The sequence below is a fragment of the Plecotus auritus genome (genome assembly GCF_963455305.1).
Source record: "Plecotus auritus genome assembly, chromosome: 4".
In the NCBI taxonomy this organism is placed as follows: Eukaryota; Metazoa; Chordata; class Mammalia; order Chiroptera; family Vespertilionidae; genus Plecotus; species Plecotus auritus.
Genome location: NC_137775.1, coordinates 174,967,743 through 174,987,377, shown reverse-complemented (window position 1 = coordinate 174,987,377; position 19,635 = coordinate 174,967,743). Strand labels below are relative to the sequence as shown.

Here is a 19,635-nt window from a genome sequence, read left to right as displayed (position 1 = left end):
GAGATGAAGAAGCCAATTTTTTTTTAAGCATCACATACTTCCCATTGGGCTTTCCAGCTGTGCTGCCCTTCTGACTGCTGACTAAAGCGACTAATTACCCACCACTCACTTGGTGGCTCTCAGTTGTGTGTCTTCTCACTTAAAGACCTCTCCCGGGGCTCTGCCACAAATCCTGAGGAAGGAAGGGGTTGAGAAGATCTAGACCATTATGTGTTATGCCTTGTGATTCATTCAAAATTCCCTTTCCCTTCTGACCTTCATGCACTGTCTCTGAGCCAAGTCTGTGCAGCTCAGCTCCCCCACCACTCAGGATGCCCTGGTTCTCCATCAAGCATACTGCCAGGGAACTTTGAACACAGCTTTCATTATCAGCCTGGGGGGGGAAAGTGATCAACTCTAACTCTAGTTCTTGGCCTTGCCACAAGGCCCCAGTCCCTTTCAAGAAGGACTGGATGGGTCTTATTTCTCCATTTCCCAGCTTAGCTCTCTGAGTCACTCACCTCTAATCAAGTGTCCTGAGCATCCACACCTGCCAGGCCCTGTACTTTAGCTCATCTATATGTATAAAAGCCTAAGCGACCGTTCAACCATTCAACTGGTAATTATGACACACACTGACCACCAGGGGGCAGACACTCAACGCACAGGCATGGAAACATGAAGCAGACTGATGAATCTCAGAGGGAAGAGGGGAGGGGAGAGGGCTGGAAGAGATTAACCAAAGATCTTATATGCATACTAGAGGCCTGGTGCACTGCTTTGTGCACCAATGGGGTCTGTCAGCCTGGCCTGCAGGGATCGGGCAGAACCTAGCAGTCCGACATCCCTGGAGGGGTCCCGGATTGTGAGAGGGCACAGGCTAGGCTGAGGGACCTAGTGTTGGAATAAAGAGATGGGAAAGGCATGTGTTTACACTAAAATACATCGGAGGCTAAGGAGGAATTAAAGGCAAATGGAGAAAAAGTCCATCTTAAGACTGGACTGTAGAGGGTCTAGGAAGGGGATGGGTGCTGGAGCTTTCAGGAAGTTAAACTGGGGCTAGGTTACAGAGAACCTTTAATTCTGAGCGAAAATGGTGAAATGTGACAACTCTTATTTCTCAAGCAGTGATATTTCTGTGATTTATGTCAACAGTTTATTTTCGAATCTTAAAAAAAAAGTTATTTTGGTCACTTTAAATATACCACAGCACATTTTTAAACTCTTAGATTTTGTTAACACCTGCAGCTTTGTCATTGTAGAAAATAAGTCACATTAAATGCTAAGTGGAAAAGCTTAAATTAAGTCTTTCAAGAATAGCCTCATCTGGGAACCAGTGCTTATGCTGAGGTTTTGGAGCACTAGTGCTCTAATACTATGTCTACACTCTTACGTTTGACTCTCTGCTAGAACCTTAAGGAGGTGTGAAGAAAGGAAGCAAATTGCGTGCTGGTCATTCATCAAAACCATTAGTGAGTGACTATTAGCACATGATGCTATGCTAAATGCTATTTAGGAGGAAGTTAAAAACATGGTTCTCCCTTTTCACCTTTATCACGTTAAATAAATTTAATTATAAGAACTCTTATGCCTTAAATCCAAATTCATATTGATTTTTAACTTGTCATGATAAATCTGTTATATGATCTTCCCTTTTTTGTGAATTTTTCAATAATGCTAAATAAAGTTAGTTATTGAGTGTCCACTTTGGTATCCATCTCAAGGTTCCTTATAAAGGTAGATTTTGCAATTTAATAGTTGACTTGGTTGTATGATAATGCAGAAAATTCCATGGTGGATAAATAAGAATTTTTTTAAGTGTAGGGGAAAATCCATGAAGGATGAAATTTAGAAGTAAAATCTGGATGCTCTGAAAGATCTTTATATTTCCTCTTAACAGTTATGTTCCTTTTCTCTGCCAGATGAGTAAGGGTTCAAGTTTCAAAAGTGTAGGCTTAAGCTGATTGTGAAATGAATCCTTCACTAGGGACTGGAAAATCTACTCACTTAGCAACTATCTTTAAAAATACGTATATTTACATATATTTCTAATTTGCTATTTGAAGTTTCCAGTAGAATTACTATTTTGAGGAATAGTAATTTCTGTGTTCTTTCTAACAAGAAATATAATGGGGGGAAATGCCTCAGAGTTTCATGTATTTTTCACAATGCAATCATCTTACATGTATTTCCTTCATCAAATCATCTACCTTTTGGATACTTTTCCACTTGGACAATGATTCTTACTTTATTTTATTTTATTAAATATATTTTTATTGATTTCAGAGAGGAAGGGAGAGGAAGAAAGAGACAGAAACATCAATGATGAGAGAGAATCATCCACCCCATACTGGCGATCGAGCCCACAACCCAGGCATGTGCCCTGACAGGGAATCGAACCATGACCTCCTGGTTCATAGGTTGACCCTCAACCACTGACCATGCCAGCTGGGCTGATTCTGATTTTAAGATCATGGATAAAGCTCTGATGCTCTATTTCCAAGATGTGGCTCAGACAGACAGCACATTTTGGTAATATCTCCTCTCCACATTTGCTCAGATCCCCCAGGCTTTCCTCTTCCCCTTTTAATTAAAAGCCATTATCAAGAAAGGATCTGAACAACTCATTCCCACTAAGGTTAAATAGAGGTGAGGCTTAATATCTACTTACATTTTAATCATGGAAAGACCCTGAAGGATCCAGTCACTGAATGTAGGGATTGTCTGAAGCCAGCCAGATCTAACCTTTGAAGAAATACTACAAATTGAGCGAGGGAATAAGGAAGGGAAAAGGAACGAGATTTAAAGTTCATTACAGTTTATATTTCATTCTTACTCAAATATTATAAGGCAACATATTTTCTGTAAATGAAGAGGTGAATATTTTCACTAAAATGTCACAGCATTGTAGATGTTGTACTCTATTTTTGCTAAAAAAAAAAAAAAGTCAAACTTATAAAAAACAATGAAGTCAAACATGCTTCTCAAGACCAATGAAACTCAGTGTCTTAGATAAGTATAGTTCTGTGAACTCTGCTGTCTGTTTAGGACAAGTATAAAGATTGAGAATAAAAATTTGAGAGAAATAATTTTAGAGCAGTTTGACAAAATAGTGTCTATTGAAACAAATAATTTTAAAAATTTGGATTTGTATGGTTTTTTTTCTCTTTGATGGTATCCTTTTTCTAGTAATGCCTTATTTTGTATTTTACAGAAGAATTGGTTTGCAATGACTTGGGTATTTAAAAAAGAACCATTTCTTCACCAAAGTTAGTTTGAGAGCACTATTTTATAACATAAATAATTCTGTGTTAAATGGAACACTGTCATATTTTGTTCTAATACAAACAAATTGTACCAGCTGTCAGATGTTTAAAAATATTTTATGGGAAAAAGTCTTCTATCCATTAATTCAACTCCTATGTCTGTGTGTATATGTGTGAATTAGGAAAATATTTTCATTATCTCTGTAACCGAATGCATATCCAGAAGTCAATATTTGAGAAACACTATAATCAGGTACTAAAAATACTAGATTATAGAAGATAAAGCAATTTTGCAAAAGTTGTTAGAGAGTAACCAGGGGAGGAATCTCTAGATTCTGGAGCTGTTGCATTTTTGGCAAATGGCTGATACTGGGGAAAAGATTAATAGAATCATGAAGTTAGAAATCACAGAATTCTACGTCTTTGTTTTGACAGAGGAGATCAGAATAAGGAAGAAATTGTTGGAACTGAAAAAATGAACTGGTGGGTGAGAATTGCAGTTCCCATTACATATACAGTTTACATGTATAAATATATCCTTGCTGCTATTTGTAATATCCAAAATCACATGATATTAGTCAGAAGAAACCATCACTATCATATAATACTGCTTCTAAATTTTGCATGCTATAAGACAAAGACTTACTAAGTTAAGTGAACATGCCTAAAACTGCCAGTTATTTAAAGAAGGAAGACCAGGAAGAAAGAATCCAAGTATTCTGAAACCCATGTCAGTAATTTCATGTGGCACCATGTTATGGGAGACTTTTTTAAAAAAAAAAAATTGTATTGATTTCAGAGAGGAAGGAAGAAGAAGAGAGAGATAGAAACATCAGTGATGAGAGAGAATCACTGATAGGCTGCCCTTTGCATGCCTCCCACTGGGGATGGAGCCCACAACCCGGGCATGTGTCCTGACTGGGAATCAAACCATGACCTCCTGGTTCATAGGTGGGCGCTCAACCTTGGAGCCATGCTGGCTGAGCATGGGAGACTTTTAAGTGAGTTACCACATTAATTCCTCAGGAAAATTCTTCTATACAGTACCTGAAGTAGTGCATTTCATATATATGAAGTGTGGCTTCTATAAATCAATGAAAAAAAATGTATTTAAGTTAAATTATTAATCATAGTGATAGGATTAGAAGAATTTTGCCAGCTATTGATCATGTATCTGGGTGAATGATACAGTTTATAAAAATTAGATAATTTCAGGGTTAGAATAAACCTTAACTAATCTATATACACTGACTGGAACTACCATCTAGCCTACTATAGGAAGCATGGTAATGAATCCAAGACTCAAATTTCTATGCTTTTGGACTCATAAACTGTGCTGATTTATAAAAACAGAAGTCATTTTCTGAGAACCTTTATAACCCAGCAACCAAGCTAGTCCTTTATTTAAAAAAACTCATAATAACCTATGAAGAAGGTACTATTCGTAGCCCCATTTTACTGATGGTATCATTGAGTTGGGAGAAGTCAGGTAGGTTGTATATATTAACATTACTTATATGAGATCAGACTTCAATCTGCTTATATTCTCCTCACTCATATGTTATACAATATTATGGTCTAGCTAGTCAGGCAAGGGGCATCATAGGCAGCCACAAGGGCCCTGGGGTCAGACTGCCTGGGTTAGATCTAGCCTTTACTACATACAACTGTGTGACTCTGGGAAAATTATTCAACCTCTCTGTGCCTGCCATTTGCTTCCCTGTAAAATGGCAGTGGGATTGTGGTGAAGAAGTCTAAGTATTTGGCATATAGCAAGTACTCAATAAATGCTAGCTGTTATTACCAAGGGCCAATTCAAACTAAAGTAGCTCTCCTGGATGTGCTAGGCACAAGAAAATCAATTTATTAACTCTGCCATCCTTAATTTCTCTGTCTGCAGGCTCTCCGTCCGGTAGGAGAAAGACAATTCCTCTTGTTGTACTTCTCAAAGAAGTCATCTATTTCTCCCTGGGGTAAGCAGGCTCAGACCTCTCTGCATGCCAGAACATGCTTGGAGCCATCCTCCTCTGCTGCTCCCAGGGGTTATCAGTATAACTTTATAAACAAAAAAAGAGATAAATATTTGAAGACAGTAATGAAATTGTAAAGTTGTAAAACAAATCAATGTGCACTGTAAGAAACTCTAATCAAGAAATGTATTGTTTAAAGCAACGGTTCTCAAAAGAGGCTAGGCATCAGCCTGAAAAGCTCTTGGGGTTCAGGTTAGAGTTAGGGTGACTCAGAACCAATTACATCTGGATCCCAGGCATGGGATGGGGATGAGACATCAGCTTTTGTTTTTGTTTTTGTTTTTTTAAGCTCCCTGGGGGATTCTAATGAGAAGCCAATGTTGAGAGTTACTGGTTTAATGCTACCAAGTAAAAAACATGTCCTAGGTTGAGTCTGGAAATATGTATTTTCATAAAAAAACCCTGATGACACTGATGATTAGCCAGTGTCATCTGGTTTAGAACATGTAACACCCCAATAAAATAACTGAGGGCCTATTTTTACAGTTATGGAGTCTGAGAAATTGCCAATGGGGCATTCTGATAGATAAATACTTGGTAATAGTTTGAATTCCAGACATGAAATTGGAAATAGATTCTTAAAATCTCTCTATTTACTAATCTGTAAACAACATATAAGAGTTGGAGGTTTAAGGTGAAATTTAAATGTGCACGAAACATTTCCATTATATACTTAAAGCATAACCCTTAACGCTGAACCGAAATAGTATGTCTGTTACCTACCAGGAACTCTTTTCATATGCAAATTGTATGAAACTCAGCCTTTATAATACAGAAGAGACAGCACAAAAGTCACAGCTATGTAGCAACCAAGCAAAAAAACAGTGCTGATTTATGAAACTTCACAGACTTGGAAATAGAAACAAAGCACTAAATATTCATGAAATCTTATACAGTGCTTACACATAAGTTACATCTCAGTGATTTGTGTAAGTTTATATGGAAAAAATAATAATCTGAGCATATCCAAACATATGGAACCTTTCAAGTGTTAAGTTCACTAATTTTTGGTCTCATTTTATTTTGAGTCATAAATAAATTATGAATATGCTGTAAATGGTTGGCCATAATCTAAACCTTTCAAAGAAAAGTAAACAAAGATTTCATCAGCAAAATAAGAGAGTAACTATGGAAGGAAGGATTTAATAACAATCTTCTCTGATTGCAATGTTTTTAAGAAGTGGTAAAGCTCTTTAAAGACACAAAGATAAATGAAAGAAGTGAATAAAATTTTGTCATTAAACAAAGCAGCATCATAACCTATCATGCAAACAGAGTTAAAATAAGAAACAATCTGGGCCATGTACCTTTTATATTAATCATAAACTCCAAGAAATAATCTGATAACTAATAGAATAATCAAGGGACTCTTAAATTTCACTGAGTTACCTTGCCAATTTTGGTTCCAGTTTCATAACATAATTATCCCAATTTTATTTAACTATACTAATGGCAGATGCAGTCTTTAAACATAAACCTAGGTCTACAATGCATGTTTAAAGTGGAGAGATGAAAAGCATATCACTGGTGAAATCTAACAGTTCAACCCAAGATCTACTTATTTATTTCAGAACAGTGGCTTTTTAAAAATTATACAATCCAATTAATTGCTAAAAATCCATTCTTTATCCTCTTTACACTTTTTTTTTTGGTGTTTTTTGTTTTGTTTTTATCCTTCAATTTATAATAAGCCATAATTAACTCCAAGTAGCTCTGGAATATAGTGCTGTTCTTTAACAACTGTTAAACAACTTGTTTAATTAGAAAAAAATACAGTCAAACTATACTCTTGTATGAAGGGAGGATATTGGTTTTCAAATGGCCTTAGTTTACCTGTGACACAAATAAATGCTCAGAGATAATGTATCACCTCCGTTGAAATGCTTTTACTGTTCCTAAAAAAACAAGTGTGATACTGGAATGTATAAATAGTAGTTGACACAGCCAGTAGAATACTACACTGGTCAGACCCACAGGAGCACACATTGTTTAAATTCAGAGATTTAAGAGAGAGAGATGGAGAACAGTAAAAAAGATCAAAGGATTTAAAAATAGAACCTATAATGAAGGCCTTGACAAAATGAGATTACTCGGTAGAGGAATTTTTAAATAATGGTTCTCAAGTATATGAAGAGGATGATATCAGCTGCTCTCCATCTTTACTGAAGAATAAATAAGCAAGAAAGAGATTAAACTTCAGGAAAGTAGACATAAAGAATTTGCTAAATGAGTTATGTATTTTTTAAACAAAATTATCAAAAGGATCTGTAGGCTTTCTTTCCCTGGAGATATTATAAATAAAGCATATATTTCCTCGTTCAAAATGTTTCAGCAATGTCTTCCTGGGAGCAATAGTCTACTATCATAGAATCTCAGGATAGGAAGATGGTGTTTCCTAATGTCCATTTATTGCTATAAAATATACTGAAAATTGAAAAAATGTATAGTTTTACGAATTAAATATTGAAATATTCAAAAGATTTTATGATCTGTTATTAAGATGTGCTTAATCCCTGTAAGATAAAGTAAGAAAAATGAGGAAGCAATCCTCTTCTGGTTAACTAGTAATTTTCCACATGGCCTTATACCTAAACTCTTTCTTACGGGCCTCATTGTACGCTTATATGTGGAGAGAGCCTGCTGTTTCAAGGATGGTTTAAGATGTCATTGCCTTCCCAACTCTCACTTGACCTGACGTCAGGAGTCTTCGGGTGAAGACACCCTCTACTTTAAGGAGTGAGAGGGAACGATGCACTCTTTGGGGCAGGCATACTTTCAGCATGTGACTGTCTCATCACAGCTCACTCTACAGCACAAGCAATAATCTCCCCCATTCTACTTCACTGTTATTGCCCCTTCAGGAGGAAGGTATCCTATATAATGAGAGGAATATGCTAATTATCCATTATGCCCCGAGGCGTAACGACCAACAGCATAACGACCTGCAGGAGAGTGGGGCAGTGAACTACAAGCGGGCAGCAGAGAGCTACTGGAGGGGGCAGGGCTAAGCAAGCTATGAGGGGGGTGGGGGAGCTACAGGAGGGTGGGGCAGCGGGTGGAGAGCTACAGGAGGGCAGTAGTGACCTACTGGCGCACGAATATGTGCGCAGGGCTACTAGCAGGGAAAATAAAGAACCTGGAGCAGGACTCTTTGCAGACATGATTTTGCTACCACTTTTTAAAAATCTCATCACCTACCTGTATCCCATTTACATGAATAACCAACATTTATAAAGTACATGTGATATACATAAAGTATATAAAGTACTGTTTACTAATGGTTTATATTTGTTCTGCTTATTAAATCCTCCAATCCTCAGAGGTTGGTAGTACTGTTATGGTCATCCATTGTATAGATGAGGAAACACTGACAAAAAAAATATATGCTAAGTAATTTGCCTAAAGTCACTCATATCATAAGCTATTGAGCCAGGATTCAAACCCAGTCTGGCATCAGAGTCTGTATGCAAATCCATAACATCAAACTACCCTTTGCAATTGGATTAACCTTACAGAAAATCAGACACCAACTATTGCCATTTTACTCCTCATACTTGGAAGTCCCATTAATCACTGTTTTCCTAGGCCCCAAGCACAGAGCAGAACCCTCCGAAGTTAGTGAAAATAAAATATTTCTTTAAAAATACATAATTTTTAAGAAATAACATAATAGCTTATTGTCATAAATTCATTTATTCACTGGCAAAACTTTTTTTTTGTATGTCTACAAAAGGAAGAAAATAGATTGACGCTAATAAGCTGTTTCTTGCTTTTCATTGTTGTTTATCTGAAATGAGAGCTCATGAGTTGAATAGATAAGAAGTAAATTAACATATAAGGATATGAAGCAGAATGTATTTATACAAAAATTGACTGTTGGCAAAGTAAACTGCTAAAGTGAATAACAATCACAAGAACATTTTTAAAGACAAATTACTAGAAGGTAGTTTATAGAATATACACTCATTATGTGTATGTAGTCTCTCTTATCACTAACCTTGACTTTATCATAAATATAGGTGTGTAACCTTGATATCAGAGGTCCTCGCTGACATGGAAAATCAGGTGGGAACTGTAAATATGACTATAATGGCACAGGCTTATACTAGCTAATTAAAAAAATAAGCCCTGTCTCAAAATGTCAAACGACTGGTTTCTGTTACTTACACAAGACCCTACAGATTTGCCCAGTCCAGGCTCTTCATCAGCCACTACGCACACTGGCCTCGCTAGGATGACCTTCTCCCAGGGACAGTGTTCTCTGCCAGTGGTAGTTGCTGCTTGCTGCTTCCACCATTCTGCCCTCAGGGAGGGGATGTGAGCTCATCCTAAATTCTTGATAAAGAGCTATGACTAGGTATAAATAGCATAATTTTCAGTTTTATAGACTTCATGGGTCAAGGGTAATGGAATTTAAGGCCCAGGGCCTATCCAAGGTGAAGAGTATCATAGGAGACCTTCTACTCATTAAATTGGGACCCCAGAGCTCTCCATCTTCAGAAGACTAATGGTGAAGCAGAAGTAAACCAGCCTGCACAGTCCATAACAGGGAGGGATGACTTATTGGTGAGCATAGCAGAGAGCAGAGAAAAATAGTGTGAGAAGGGGATGAAAGGGTTGGGAGGTGTGGATCCCTGAGTCTCGACTTTAGGCTACCCTTGCATGGTTCTGAAGTCTGGGGTTATATCACCCAGATGGGCCAGGGAAACTTAAGTACATTTGAGATGGTCCTAGACTAACAGCCATTGCATATAGGAGTCAGAAACAAATTCTCTCTGAAAGAAAAACAAGTTATATTTGAGGCTTCAGAGAATTTCAATAAAATTGCATATGACATGAGGGCACATAAACATAAGCAACCACAAAAGAAAAACTCATCATGAGCAAGAAAAATAGACAACAGATACCAATTCCAAGAACTTCAGACATTGGAATTACCAGATAGAGCTTATAAAATAGCTATTATACTATGTTTTAAAAAATAGTTTGAAAAAAGAACATGTTTGGAGATATCTTCAGAGAACAATGAATGAACTCTAAAAATCATCTCAGACGGATTGAAAAGAGATTAGACAAAATGTCTACAAATGAAAAATAGAAGAACTAAAATGAAAAACTTAAAGATATGCACACCTATTCGAATGGCCTAAATCTAGAACACTCCAAATGCAGTGAGGATGTGGAGCAACAGTAACTTTCATACATTGCCGGTGGGAATACAAAATGGCACAGTCACTTGGGCAGACAATTTGAAGGTTTCTTACAAAACTAAATATACTCTTACAGTATGATCCAATAATCACACTCCTTAGTATTCATCTAGAGGTGAAAATTTATGTCCACTTAAAACCTGCGCACAGATGTTTATAACAGCTTTATTTACAATTGCCAAAGCTTGGAAGCAACCAAGATGTCCTTCAGTAGGTGAATAGATACGTAAACTGTGGTCCATCCAGACAATGGAATATTATTGAACGCTGAAAAGAAATGAGCTATCAAGCCATGAAAAGACATGAAACAACCCTAAATCATATTAAGTGAAAGGAGTCTATCTGAAAAGGATACAAGCTGTATGATTCCAACGATATGATATTCCAGAAAAGGCAAAACTATGGAGACGCTAAAAAGATCAATGGTTGCCAGTGGTGAGAGAAGGGAGGAGAAATGAAAAGGCAGAGCACAGAGGATTTATAGCGTAGTGGAAATACTCTGTATGTTATTATAATGATGGTTACATGTCACTATCCATTTGTCCAAACCCATGGAATGTACACCAAGAATGAAACTTAAGATATTCTCTGGACTTTAGATAATTACAACATCAATGTAGTTAATCTCTGGTAAAAAAAAAAAAATACCACTGTGGTTAGTGATGTTGATAATGTTGATAATAGGGAGGGTATGCATGTGTGGGGGCAGGGGCTATATGGGAAATCTCTGTAACTTCCTCTCAATTTTATTGTAAACCTAACACTGCTCTAAAAGAATAGTTATTCAAAAGCCCTCAATCACTGTTTTTATGACACAGTAGATCCAGATGAAAAGAGAATAAAGGAAGCTGCAGGATAGGTCAGAAAAATGCAACATAAAAAATGATTTTTTAAAAGAAACTATGAAATGGAGATTCATGGAAAATAGAATGAGAAGTATATTTTAAGTTTCATCAGAGTTCCAGTAGGAGGAAAGAGAATTTGACAGAAGCAATATTTGCAGAGATAATTAATGAGAATTTTTTTTCTCAACTGATGAAAAACAACAATCCACAGATTGAAGAAGTCAAATGAATCTCAAGCATGTAATTACTTTAGACAATTCCAGACCTCGGCATATAACACTGAATTTGAATCAGAAGAAAAGGAGGAAGGAAAGAGGAAAGGAGGGAAGGAAGGAAGGAAGACCATAAAAAGCAGCTAGAGCAGTGGTTCCCAACCTTTTTTTGGCCATGCCCCACCTAAACATCTCTAAAATCCTGATGCCCCCCCCCCCCCGTCATATAATTCTTATTATTCAAAAAGTGAACCCCTATTCACATGGAGGAAGCTTAAAAGGCCATTAACTTGGTCTAAGCAAGCTTCCAAAGAACATGGCATCCATGAAAGAGAAAAATAAAAGAAAGAAAGGACAGTTGAAGTGCTGAGGAAGAAATCACTAAGAAATTGTTAAAAATAATAATAATAATATGAAGTGATATGAAAAATAGCAAATTAAGTTTCAAAACATATATCAGAGAACTGAAATGCATAATTATGTCACAATATACATTTATATACTGTATATGAGGCCCCTAGAACCATAAGAAATGCAAAAAAAAATCATTGTTCATAACTCATTCTCAAATTGCCCCCCCTTAAAAATCAAATTGCCCCTGTAGGGCATGTGCCCCATGTTGGGAACTTCTGAGCTAGAAGAAGAAAATACATTATCTTCAAAGGAATAACTTCAAAGGAGGCTGAGATCTAAACAGCAACAATGAAATCCAAAGAGAGAGAAAATGATGGCCTCAATGGGCTGAGAAAATAACTGACCAGCTGGAATTGCATACCTAGTAAAAATATATTTAAGAAGAAGAGTGAAATTAAAGAAAAAAACAGTTTTTCACTGGCAGTATCTTGAACATTTGTGAGGATATATGTGTATAGTTCCTAAAAGGTGATGTAAGATTTGAAAGCAATATTAATACATAGAAAAAAAATATTAAGAGAAAAGTTCTAGAAGCAAAATAAAATATGTCACATTATAAGGAATAGTGAAATATGTAGAAGCAAAATAAATCAACTCCACTTTTTATCTTCCCAAAGGGCAAAATAAATATTGGTGATATAATCTAGTGGTTCTCAAAAGTGTGGTCGCGGGGACGCAGCATCAACATTACCTGGTGTCACAACAGAAACAAAGTGTGGGGCTCCCCCCAGATGTACTGATCAGCAGCTCTGGGGATGAGGCTCAGGAATCTAGATTCTAACACTGATTCTGATGCCCTTAAAGTTTGAAAGCCGCTAACCCATTCCAAACCACACTACACTCAGTTTTTACTTATGTGAATGAACAAACGGTCTTCATATTTATCATGAGGATTAAATTAATTGTCACAATTGAAGGGAAAAGAATAAAATGTGTTTTAAGTAGGTTTGAATAGCATAAGTGGAGCTTGTATTTTGTCAAAATATAATTAACATGAGTATCTTTTCAGTAATTTCATGCAACTAATAGTCTACATGAGAAAGCAAAGATCCATTATCAAAAACTGTTTTTAAAATATTGTACATAAATACTAGGGAGATATTTTCTTATTTGCAATCTAGAAACCTCTCATATATTGATTCTTCTGTCACTGTATTGATTCAGCACGTGTAATCTCATTGTTATTCTAAGATTATTTCATACTAAGATTTTTAAGTTCACCAGAAAATTAAAAAAAAAAATAATTCCAAAGTGTGTTTCAAAAATGATTCTAACATAATACTCAGAATTAAAGTCACATTTCTGAGTCACAAAATTTTCTTCTTTTTTCCCTATTTGTTTCACTCAGCTTTATTTATCTAATCACTATCTTCACATCTATTGTATAAAAGGACAGGTTTCCAACAAAAAGCTTAGTAAAAACACACAGTAGTCAACTTCAATTATAAGCAATTTCCAAACAAACTTTAAAGCATTCCTACCAATGTGAAGCTCTGTGGGAAATTGTTTTCTCAAAGAATTGTGGATGATGATTATGAACAATAAGTGAGGGAAGGTAATATTACAGTAACGATCTGGAACTGTGAGTCCAATGAGTAAGATTAAAAGCACAAAGAAACTCTTCCTAATAAACAAGCAGATAACTGCTGGAAAGAAAAATATGTTCCTTGTTGGAAATTAACTGTCAAACATTCTCAACCTACACAAAGCTGTCATAAAGGACATCTAAATCTTTCCGTGTTTATAAAGTGTGTTGTGACAAGATGTGACAGTTTATCAAAGAACTATAATTGCCACCTAAACATCTAGCATTTTGTCAACTGCAAGTATGTTTAGGAAAGCATTTATTTTACTTAAAATACAACAACCATTTTTCTGCACTTTCTGAAAGAATTGACTGAATGTCTTTTCTCCTAAGCTGATCAAGCTGCATCAGGGCTCTTTTTGAATTATTATGCTAGACTTGTGAAGGGTAAAAGAATAATCAGGAAAGCAAGAAACTATTACCAAGGTAATACATATATTCTGCATATTGATTCAAAAGACCTTCAAAATACAACAATTCTCATCTGGAGAAATTACATTTAAATATGCTTGCCTTGGGAGGAGAAAGATAAGGCATTTTCTCTATATCACAATTTTTATTTTCAGAGAAATTTATTAAGAAACAATGTCTTAGGTCCTGTCCCAGTTGCTCAGTTGGTTAGAGTGTTGTGCTGATACGAAAAGGAAGGGAGGGAGGGAGGGAGGGGAAGGGGAAAGAAAGTCTTAGAGAATGTGTTGTTCTATAGGCATCATTCCTACCTATAGCTTTTGTCAGAAACAGCCAATGATGAGATAGATGTCTCACAAACTACAGAGACTCAAGTCAACAGTAGCTAAGTCCCCTTTAAATAGATCCACGTAGCAGAAATGTCAGAGTAATAAAGATATTTCCATGACCCTACTAATGCTCCATTTCTTTCTAGAAATAATTGTTTAAAGTAAGAGAATTTTCAAATCTTGGTTTGGGGTTTTGTTCTTTTTGTAGTTAGTTGTTTGATTAAAGAGTAAACATTTTCTGCAAAAATTTCTGCACAACTTTTTAATTGTTCCTTCATTCTGATAAACCTCAAAAAAAAAAAAAAAGACCTATTAATGGGACAGTGAGAAAATCCCTGTTTTAAAATTCAGGAATCCCATATTCCATATTCTGCCTCCAATTAGCGGTTAGGTCCCAGGCAAATTGCTTCACTTCTCTGGGCCTCAGTCCTCTATCTGTGAATTGGGATGTTAGACTGGTGGTCTCTAAGGCCATTTTCCTCTTGAACATTTTATGATTCTAGACAAATCCTTGAAAATATGAGGTGTTGAAACAGTGAGAGCTTGGAGCAAAAATAGCAGCAAGACAAAAACTTATCCTACTTAACACCTCAAGGAAAATGCAACCAACTATGGGTTTTTAATGTTTACATTAGTATTCAGTCCTATTTAGGTAATATTAAGTCTATTTAAAAGTCTGTTTTGTTTTTCTTAAACTTTAAGAATATGTGACACATTGAGAACACTAAGAGAAAAATCATTTTAATTGAAGCTGCAAGTACTTTTTAGTGCTGCTAAATTAAGCCACAGTATTTTCTTTAAAAATCACTGTATTGCCCAACTGGTGTTGCTCAGTGGTTGAGCATCAACCTATAAACCAGGAGGTCAGGGTTCAATTTCCGGTCAGAACACATGCCTGGGTTTTGAGCTCGATCCCCAGTTGGAATCATGCAGGAGACAGCTGATCAATTATTATCTCTCATCATTGATGTTTCTCTCTCTCCTCCCTTCCTCTCTCTGAAATAAATAAAAATGTATTTAAAAGAAAAAATCACTATATGTAAGTCTGGCTAGGGATAAGAAGTATATGGTATAGGTGGGTCTGCTGATTTTACGATAGGAAAGAACATGAATGAAAGATTAGGGACAGAAATGAGCCGGCAGGCACTGTCAACCATGAAGAGTCTGAAATGAGGAGACCAAGCATGTGGATGTTGGGGAAAGATGTTATTGGATCAGCTGCAGGGCATTTTGATGTAGCTTTTTTGACATAGCTGTTTGTTTGGCTTTGTAAGAATAGCACATTCTATATATAAAACAGTTTTTTTTCTGCAAAGTAATGTTTTACAGACATTACCAAATCTTACCATTTTTCTTGCCTACTCCAGTCCTGAGCTTATCCTATCCATGAGCCCAACCCAATGGAGAATCTTTTCTGGCCTGGCCATTACCCATATCAATAGTACATGCTTTCAAGTGGTAGTAGTTACCAATACCATACCTCAGGAGGATGAGGTGAAACATTGCTCCAAAATTCAGGCAGGTGGCATCTCCATGATCCTTGTAGAAGCCATCAGGAGAACTCACAATGGGGAATCTGTTTCCTACCCTGTCCCTTTATAATAGAATAACTTCGGGGTTATTCTATTTTAAAATAAAATAAGAAAAAAAATCAAATATAACCTTTCCATTGTTTTCCCTTGATATTTGATTAAAAGTTTACCATTGTGGCTTTCTACATCCCACATCAGGTATATTCTAGCTTATTTTTAATTGGGGGAAAACACATTGAGAATAATCACTGGGATTTCTTATCTGGGTTGTCTCATTAATTGAGCACTGACCTATGAACCAGGAGGTTACAGTTCAATTCCTGGTTGGGGCACATGCCTAGGTTTCAAGCTCAATCCCCAGTAGGGGGCATGTAGGAGGCAGCCAATCAATGATTCTCATCACTGATCTTTCTATCTCTCTCCCTCTCCCTTCCTCTCTGAAATCAATAAAAATATTTTTTAAAAGAAATAATATTTAAATTTCTGTCAAACTTCTCATTTGATCTCCTAGATAATAAGCAAAATGAAACAATATTTTTGCCATTCTAAAGGAATATTATTTTTATCTTATATTTCTGTGCCTAGCCAAATTATTGTTTAGAGGGCAAAATTAAGGCATTGGTATATATTAAAGGACTCAGAAATGATCACCATGAATGCTTTCTAAAAGTATCACTTCGAGATACTGAAAATGAAAATACATACAACCAGAAAGAATATGTGGAATAAGAGATAATCATGAGCAAATAAAGAATTGAAACTGACAGAAAAATAGTTTTTTTGTGGTTATTGTAAAAGTTATCACAGTCCATAAGATAAAATTCACATAAGAATTGAAACACAATGTAAAGCAAATCATTTAAAAATCTGTAAGTAAAACTCCAGATGATATCCACAGAGCATGAGAGATTAGGAGAGATTAAGGATATTAAAGGTCTTATCTAATTTGGGTGAAAGCTTATTTTTTTTAAATATATTTTATTGATATTTTACAGAGAGGAAGGGAGAGGGATAGAGAGCTAGAAACATCGATGAGAGAGAAACATCGATCAGCTGCCTCCTGCACACCTCCCACTGGGGATGTGCCCGCAACCAAGGTACATGCCCTTGACCGGAATCGAACCCGGGACCCTTCAGTCCGCAGGCCGACGCTCTATCCACTGAGCCAAACGGGCTTCGGCGGGTGAAAGCTTATTGACAGCAATGATTGACATTATAGGAAAACATGAGTTAAAATAAAGACAAGCAAGAGAAGAAAATAATTGGACAAATTATTACCAAACTCCTAGACAGAAAAAAAAAAAAAATGACATAGGCAAAACTAAACAGATCCAGCTGGAGACAGGAAATAAATGAGGAAGAAAACATAGCAAATACAAAATACCAAATGTATATGCATTGCAACTAAAGTCAAAATGTTAAGTTAATCTTATGAAAGACATTATTATATTGGGTAGCAAAAATATCTAATGATATGCTGATTACAGGAGATAGATCTAAAACAAAAATTTGGATATAAAGGGATGATGAAAAATATACCAAGTAAGTACTGACAAAGAGAGACTAGGAGTGATACTTAGAGTCAAAGTAAAATGGAATGTGTTTTGTTGATTAATCCCGCCCCCCAATAAGTTGCAACCATTATGAATCTTTATGTATCTATCAACTCAATTGAAATACAAAAAGAAAAACAAAACAGTGAAAAGGTAGGGAGAAATGTACAATCTATATTAACAGAGGAAAATTTGAACAAAATGTTCTCATAAATAGTCAAAAGATATAGGATTAAGTAACTCCGTAATCACAATTTAATAACTCTATGTGGAAATTAACAAACAATTCATTTTTTCCCAGAATGAATTAAAACATTCATAAATATTAAAAATAGATCACAAAACATTTAATACATTTTTAAAAAGGAATTTATATAGACCATATATAGTACCGTAGAATCACTAGACATCTTGAAAATATTGTGAAAAAAATATAATACTAAAATACAAATAGAATGAAGTTTGCTTGACCTGATCAAGAAAATGCACTAGAGACATACAAAGATATACTTAATGATAAAACATTGAAAACCATTAAAATCAGACAAACTTATAAGCCAGTGGAATAATGCAAGAAAAAAGAAGAAAGGTATCAATACTGGGGGGAAAAGAGGCTAACCTGGCATTTGGATATGTCACGATTGTTAACAAAAAAATCCAGCAATCAAAAGGAAAACTACCTGTTCCCACGTTAAGTCAGTAAAGTGACTGCATGTAGGTAAATAAAATAGTTGTCTTCCCTAAACACCAACAAAACATAATTTAAAAATATCATTTTAAAAAGTTTCCACAACTAAAGCAATTAACTTTACAAAATAACCAGTAACAAACTATAGGATTGTATGATAAAAATTTACTAAAGTATATAAAAACTACCTGAATAAACATATTATGAACCTGAAGAGGAAAAACAATATGAGAGTTTCCCCAAGTCATCTGTTCAGTATAAGCTCAATGAAAACACTGATAGAACTTTTTAATTTTTAAATTTATTTATGAAAACTTGTCAAGTTTTTCTTAAAGTTCATTTGGGAAAGTAAGTCATCCAAAATATTCAAGCTCTTTCCCAGCTGGCATGGCTCAATGGTTGAGCATTGACCTATAAACCAGGAGGTCACAGTTTGATTTCCCATTAGGGCACGTGCCCAGGTTGCTGGCCCAATCTCCAGGGTGGGGCATGCAGGAGGCAGCCAATCAATGAATCTCTCATCATTGATGTTTCTATCTCTTTCTCCCTCTCCCTTCTTCTCTGAAATCAATAAAAATATTTTTAAAATATATTCAAGCTCTTTCTGAAAATGTTTTTATATGATATGTGAAAAAGTGTCTGTAAAACATGTTGATGGACACATAAATGAACACATAAATTAATACTGCAGAATTTAGATTCCTGAAACAGACCCATGTGTACTTATGGGAATTTGGTACACACATACCCTTTTTAATGGAAGGGCTGTGTTACTGTAAAAAGGAGCATAACTGAATCAATTCTATAGGAGAATCACTATTACCACTCCCTATGGAGATGCTTTCCGGATATCCTGCCTTGGCAGCCACGCCTGCAATCTACTTAGAGTCTCTGAAATGAGAAGACTCCTGCCATAGCTTTTTTCTAAGTATCGTTGTACAATTGTATGGTCAATCCAGGTCATTGTGATGCTTATGATGAGCTTCTTGATGTTAATTGTCCCTTGTCAATATCTAGCTTCCTGATGACCTTAACTTTCTGCTTTCTTGCTTATATTCTAAAAGGCAACTTCAGCCTCTTCAAATGTTCACTTCAAGACCTATTTTAACACTATCACTTTGTTTATATGAAGTGTAGCTCATATTATTATTTCCACTCATTTAATCAGCCATTGTTAAGCAAACTGTTCTCCAGTGTATAAAATAAGGAAAAAGGCCACAGCATCTTTTAAATAACATGTGCTGCAGAAAATATTCATCTCATAGTTAGCTAAGTAGCATATTTCCGAGCTGAAAGCTATAATATACTTACGCTTATTAGCTGAGAGTTGTTTTATATAGTGAATCACAGTACATACCAGCTCCCGTTGGCTGAGAGTTCACAACAGTACTTGGAGGTTGAGGAGGGGGAAATATACAGAGAGAGGGAATTACCAAAGTGACATTAAATCAAGTATGCATATATTTGATAAAACTGCTATGTCACTCTATAAATGATGCACTAATCCATTCATAATGCTAGCTAACTAATGACTGGGAAACCAGTTTTTTTCTTATCCTTATATAATGAACAAAAATACATTTG

At 35.7% G+C, this 19,635-nt stretch overlaps 1 long non-coding RNA gene across 1 annotated transcript in view; it reads left to right on the top strand.

Moving 5' to 3' along the window:
* The window catches only part of LOC308246214, a 45,912-nt gene that overhangs the window by 19,985 nt on the left and 6,292 nt on the right, over nt 1-19,635 (top strand). Inside the window, exon 5 of the long non-coding RNA XR_013960374.1 lies at nt 5,146-5,218. This is a non-coding gene — a long non-coding RNA (uncharacterized lncRNA). The remainder of the gene's footprint in view (nt 1-5,145; nt 5,219-19,635) is intronic.